The sequence below is a fragment of the Urtica dioica genome, chromosome 4, assembly GCF_054948205.1.
Source record: "Urtica dioica subsp. dioica isolate 48M chromosome 4, U.dioica_male_clone48M_v1_H2, whole genome shotgun sequence".
NCBI lineage: Eukaryota > Viridiplantae > Streptophyta > Magnoliopsida > Rosales > Urticaceae > Urtica > Urtica dioica.
Window position 1 is genome coordinate 847,266 of NC_142759.1, and position 6,693 is coordinate 853,958.

The window sequence follows — 6,693 nt, forward strand, 5'->3', positions numbered from 1 at the left end:
GGAATAGAGGAAAATGTAACGAAGATAGAGCTAAGATACAAATGATTCGTCTCTAGTTCTACACCAGAAAAATATAAATAATAATAATAATATAATAATAAAGGTCATGAAAGTCTCGAAGTCTTTGAAGGCCCACACGGTGTTGGCTTTGACTTACGTCCCTCCTGTTCGTGTGGGACCTACTCACATGAGAGCATTAAACGCGCATAAAGATGGAATATAATATTCCAGTATAAACCGAAAGAGAAGTGTTTCGTTCTGGAATTGGTCGAAATTTCGTAAAAAAATATTGGATAAATTACACTCGTACCCCTGAACTTTTGACCATTTAACAACGTGGTCCCTACTTTTATTTTTCTTACAGCTTCGCCCTTAAACTTTCATATTCTTACAAACTTAGTCATTCCGTCAAATTTTTTCTATATTTCGTCTATTTTAACTTCTGCAATCGACATATTACAACTTGAATATTTAAAATTACCTATATATCCTTTATTTAATTATTTTATGTTTAAAATTAATAAATTAAAATTAAAAAATTTCATTTTTCATTTTGTTTGTTGTCTTTTTTTAATACTTGTTTTTATACATTTCCATTATACTTTTTTTTCACGATAATAGAAAATTAATAATAAATAATAATTCATTTTTACAATTCATTTTTATTAAAAATTCATATTTTACATAATTATTTTATTTATATTTATTTTTTTATATAATAAATAATAATTTTTAATAATATTAAATAATTATAAAATCAATATTTTTTGTTATTTTACAATTTGTCCCTGTGTAAATAGTCACATGCCAATCACATGGACAAAAATGGATGAATTGTTGAGAAAAATAGACGGAATGACTAAGTTTGTAAGATTGTCAAAGTTCAAGGGTGACGCTGTAAGAAAAATAAAAATAAGGACCACGTTGTTAAATGGTCAAAAGTTCAGGGGACATTTATGTAATTTATCCAAAAATAAAATAGAACAATATGGACAAAACATAATTTTTGTTTTACAATGTTTAAAATGGTAATTGGAACATATTTTGGTTCCGTTTATTTTCTTTCAAAATATCCCACCATCCATAAAAATTAAAATAAAATTCCAACCGTTAAAGGAGCAATTGTTCACTGCTGCTCTTCATGAAAATCATTTAATTATTTATTTATTTAAACCAAAATTATATATTAAAGGCACGTATTATAATATATATAAAATGAGCTTGATAGAAATACTACTATTATGGTTAATCTTATTTATCGAAATTCTTGACATCTAAATATATTTATCGAATTTGCTTTCGATTACGTGTTTAATTTATTGATATCGAGTTTACAACCTTATATTATTTATTTTAATTGATATATTTATTTTATTATATTATTATAAAAATCACTAAATACATATTAATAATAAAAAATTATATCGAACTAAGTCTAGTGAAATTTTGAAATTTCATTTTGGCCAACGTTTCATTTTTTTATTATTAACCAGTCATTTTGATGATGTAGCCATTCTCTCATACTTTTTTTATATCAAATCTAGCCTTATTAATTAGTTATTAGAATGAAGTTTTTGAATTAAATCTTCTAATAGGCAGAAGAGAAAAACATTTATTTTCATATTTCAAAAGAGAAATTTCATTAGGTGGGCTTAAAAATTGATTAAATATCAAGATTAGACCCTAACCTTTAAAAATATCTAAAAATGGACTTTTGGACCCAAATCGGACAAATATACCCCTGTGAACCCTATACATCTCTCACACTTCATTTTATCATTTCAATCACACGCAAATCCACTCAAATCCTCTCTACTTAAGCGGGTTTCAAAAGAATCATGGGTAAGATTACTAACTTAATCATTTTTACAAAGTTTATGAATGTATATGATAGAATGTAGCATAAAAAATCGATCATATCTGAAAACAAAGTCCAAAATCTGGGTTTAACTTGTTTGTACGATGGTATACGATGAAATTTAAATTTTTGTACGATGAAATTTAGAATAAAAATTGCGTTCTGTACGATGCTGTACGATGGTGTACGATGGTGTACGATGCCGTACGATGCCTCTCTTACAATGTACGATTCTGTACGATGGTATACGATTTTGTACGATGCCGTACGATGCCTCTCTGTAAGATGCTATACGATGATGTACGATGGTGTACGATGGTATACGATGATGTACGATGCTGTACGATGATGTGCGATATAGAAGCTTATTTTGCATAGTTTGACTGTTTTTTTGCAGTTTTTGTCATGATTAACGGCACTTGGGAGAAGGAAGGACACCAATGGGTTTTCACCCATGCAGAATTTCATGCATTCGTAATTCCGAAAGAGGTAACGTACACGGAGTTAGTAGATTTCTTATACGAGAAGTTCGAGTTAGACAGATTCGCGTTCGACTTAAAACTCGAAGTCCCATACGCAGTCGGTACAATTCCGGTAGGTCCTGCCGTATTGAAGGACAATGGTGATGTTTCGCATTTTATGAAGCACAAATATCGTAATAGATTTCCACTCTGTGTAAGTTTGGTACCGAAACAGATCGAGGTCATTGCACCTATTGCGTATCGAGGAGTATGTAAAGGGAAAGATGTGGAAGTTGGAATGGTGTCTCGCAATGAACCGAAGAAGAGACGGAATACTCTTGTTATCGAGGATCGACAAAATGATCCTATAATTGAAAACAAAGACGGTGGCTGTGACGATGACTTGTTTAACGAGTACAAGGGTGCCGGAAACGGTGACGAAGTATACAGGCGTGATAGAGATTCTAATCACAACAGTGACGAATATGATGGACACAATGGTGATGAATACGAAGATGGCGAAGGTGATGAAAACGAAGGTGGCGAAGGTGATGAAGAGAATAGTTACGGATATGACGGAGATAACAATGATAGAGGTGAAGAATTTGAAGAATTCGCCAATCCCGAAGAATATGAAGAATTTGTGGAAACGTTTACGGTACCAACGGGTCATTGTGAACCATCGGGTCAATGTGAGCGTGAGCCTCCGATGATCGGATCACCTATCGTTCCTTATTCATGGAAAGCACCCGAGTTCAGCGCCGATGATGTTGTGAAGGAAAACTCGAGTCATTATCCAAGTCATTCTTCTACAGGTAATTTAAGTGGATTCAAATCAGATTCAAGTATAATATGAAACCACTTATTGTTTAACTAACCTTTGAAACTAACAGGTAGCTCGGAAGAAATATATATTGGGCAGCAATTTGAAAACAAGCATGAACTGAAGAAACATATCCACTTGTACGCGTTGAAACATAATTTCGAATTTAGAGTGAAATCTTCTTCGAAAAAGAGATGGTATGTTCTATGCAAAGACGAGAGATGCACGTGGAGGTTGAGGGGTGTCGTGCAGTGGTCTGAGATGTGGGAGATTACGTCGTACGAGGGTAAACACTCATGTGGGCGTGTTGTTCGAACAGAGGGCCATCGAGGAGCGGCACCATGGGTCATCGGTCAGGTATTTAAAGACAAGTACTCAATTAACTCTATGGCGGAGTATTCGGCGCATAACGTCAGGGAAGAAGTGAAGACAAGATGGGGTGTAAACATATCGTATTTGAAAGCTTGGAGATCCAGGGAGAAAGCTATTGGGTACGTGCGGGGTACGCCGGAACAATCGTACCAGAAGTTACCGTCTTGGCTGTACATGTTGAAGCAAAAGAATCCTGGGACGTTAACAGACTTTGTGCAAGATGGTGACAAATTCAAGTATGCTTTCTTTTCCATTGGGGCTTGTCGTAGAGGCTTCAAAGCATGTCGGCCGGTCATAGCATTGGACGGTGCATTTATGAAGACAAAATACGGGGGACAGTTGCTTTGCGCAATTGCAATGGATGCGAATTCACAATTATATCCACTTGCATTCGGAGTTGTAGATAGCGAGTGTCATGCTTCTTGGATTTGGTTTTTGAGAAGATTGCGAGAAGCTATCGGTGAAGACGTACCTAATTTGGCGTTCATATCCGATCGCCACGTTAGCATCATACATGGTGTCGAGGTTGTGTTTCCTGGTATCCCTCACGGAGCATGTTACCATCATTTACAACTGAATGTCCAACACAAGTTCAAGACAGACCATTGTCGCTATGAACTTTACGATGCGGCTTACGCCTTCAGTAAAACAGCATTCGAAGCTAATTTCAGACAGTTGAGACGTAAGGATGTCGAGATGGCAAAGTATCTCGAAGAAGCTAATTTCAGACACGATCTCGCGAGCACCCTCCCAAGACAAAATATCGGGGTCCCTATACCCAGTCATCGGGGTAATAGTTGCCCTCATGTCCCAGTCCACGGGTTCGGGCTCTGTCCCCAGCTTGATTGCCTTCTTCATGTTCGCTTCTTCCTTGGTGAATCGGCCGTACACGTGCTGGACCCACCGACAATCCATGATTCGGACGTTTTGCCGATATCCATCGAGAGCTCGTCGGCGAGCCCGAATCATGTGAATGATAGCATCAATATGCTGAGATATAACCAACATATCGCGTTATTTTAAATTGATATGGAAAGTTAAATTATATAATTAATAACGTACCGAATCATGTAGCCATCTGGTTTCTGTCAATATCGTGTCGAAGAAATGCGTGTCTCCGTCGCACGTCTTCAGGCGAGCAGACTCCATGAACTTGCCGTCCCACTTTTTTGTCCGCACCCACTTAACGAAATTATCAAACTCTTTTAGCTTCGCGTCCTTCAAAGGCTTGAACTTGGGGATCGGCTTTTCTAAATACTTGGGCCTCGTCGGATCAGTGAAATCGGCCCAATGCGACGACTTCTGTCGCACTTGCCGATCTGGACGTGGCGGAGTAAGCTGAGCCTTGGGGTTTTTCCGTTTAAGCGGAGTTGTGAGCGGGCGTTGCTTATCTGGAATGTCTTCTCTACGAGGACTCGACGAAGACGTCGACAACCTGGACGACTCGCGATGCGTTGAAGACGGCTTCTTCGACTTCTTCGACGGCTCTGACTTCTTCAATGACTCGCGATGCGTAGAAGCCGGCTCTGCCTCGTGCGATGGAGACGCCGTCTTTTGACTAGCCGCCGGAGGAGGAGGAGGAGGAGGAGGAGGGCTCCGACGTTTACGACCATCAGCTTGGGTCGTGGGAATTTCACCCCCAGGCAAGCCCGTTGCGTCCTCGAACAAAATGTTCAGCCTCTTCCACATAGAAAGCTGAAAGTCAAAGTAATAAAATATGTCACAAAATTTAAACTTGTCACAAAAATTTAAACTTAACTCTAAAACGTTAAAATAAAATTTAAACTCAACTTTAAAACGTTAAATTATATTTAAACTTAACTCTAAAACGTTAAATTAAATTTAAACTCAACTTTAAATTTAAACTCAACTCTAAAACGTTAAATTGATTTAAATATAACTCTAAAACGTTAAATTAAATTTAAACTCAACTTTAAATTTAAACTCAACTCTAAAACGTTAAATTGATTTAAATATAACTTGTCACAAAATCTAACCTGTCTAACACTCATGCGCTCAACTCTACGGCCGGTCGTGCTAAGAGCACGTAAGGCTATCCCTTGTGAGTGAATCATTTGTTTTTGGGATCGCAGCATTTGTTCTTGAGATGCTCGCAGTTGTTCTTGGGAAGCTCGCATTTCTTCCCACATTTCCCGTGTTATGACAAAGGGCTCGGGAATGTCGGCGCGAGAGGTCGCTGTGGGCCTCGATCCCATTGCCGGAGTGGTCGGACTAGCAAGACGAACACGTGGAGTGTCTGACACGTGTTCGTCGTCGGAGTCTCCGACGATGGCATCTTCTGCAACAGTCGCGACTCGATCTATTTCTTCTTCGATGTCTCGCGGCTCTGTCGCATCTTCTCCCTCGACGTCTATGGGATATAGACATTTGCTCGTCTGTGTCTCGAGGAGAGTGAACAATTCTTTCTCAGGTGCCCTTGGTCTCAACATTTGAAAAACACTCACCTACAATACATTAATAAACGTTACCAATATTCCAAAATAATGTACAATACATTAATAAACTATAAATAATAAAAAGTTACCGTTTTTTTATTCAGGACGGCCTCGATGTCTTTGCCCATTATGAGCACATTACTAGACCACGAGTGCATCCTGGGCACACGAATCCCCTGGTTCGACCCGAACCTCATCCCGATCTCTGGGATAGCCTCGTACGCCCAGTAATGAAGGGTATGGAGATTACCCGTCAATGTGTACTTGGCCTCTTTCTGTGCCACGTCCGGCTTCTCCTTCAACTTCTTTTGCAGCGTCTCGTGATAACGCCTTAGGTTCACCGAGAGGCTGGAATACGTCTCCGCCCAACTCAAATTTCCCCAAGGCATCTTGAAGAAGAAGGGGAGGTCTTCGGCGATGTATAGAAATTTTTGCCACCTTTCCTCGATGGCTTTGTTGGCCGGCTGCCCCAGAAGATATCCATAGACGAATACGAGCAGCCCGAGCTTGAACGCATCGTCATGACTCTGACATATGCTGAACGCGTTGATCAACGCGCTGAACTTGCATCCGACGACGCCGTTCAAGTAGTTCGTGATCAAACGATCGCTCTTTCGCTCGTCTTGTTCGGCTTTGGTCGGACCGTCTTCATAGGTCATCCCCGAGACGAGAGCGTACTCGAGGCGTCCAAATCGTACTCGTTTGCCTCCGATACCAAAATGT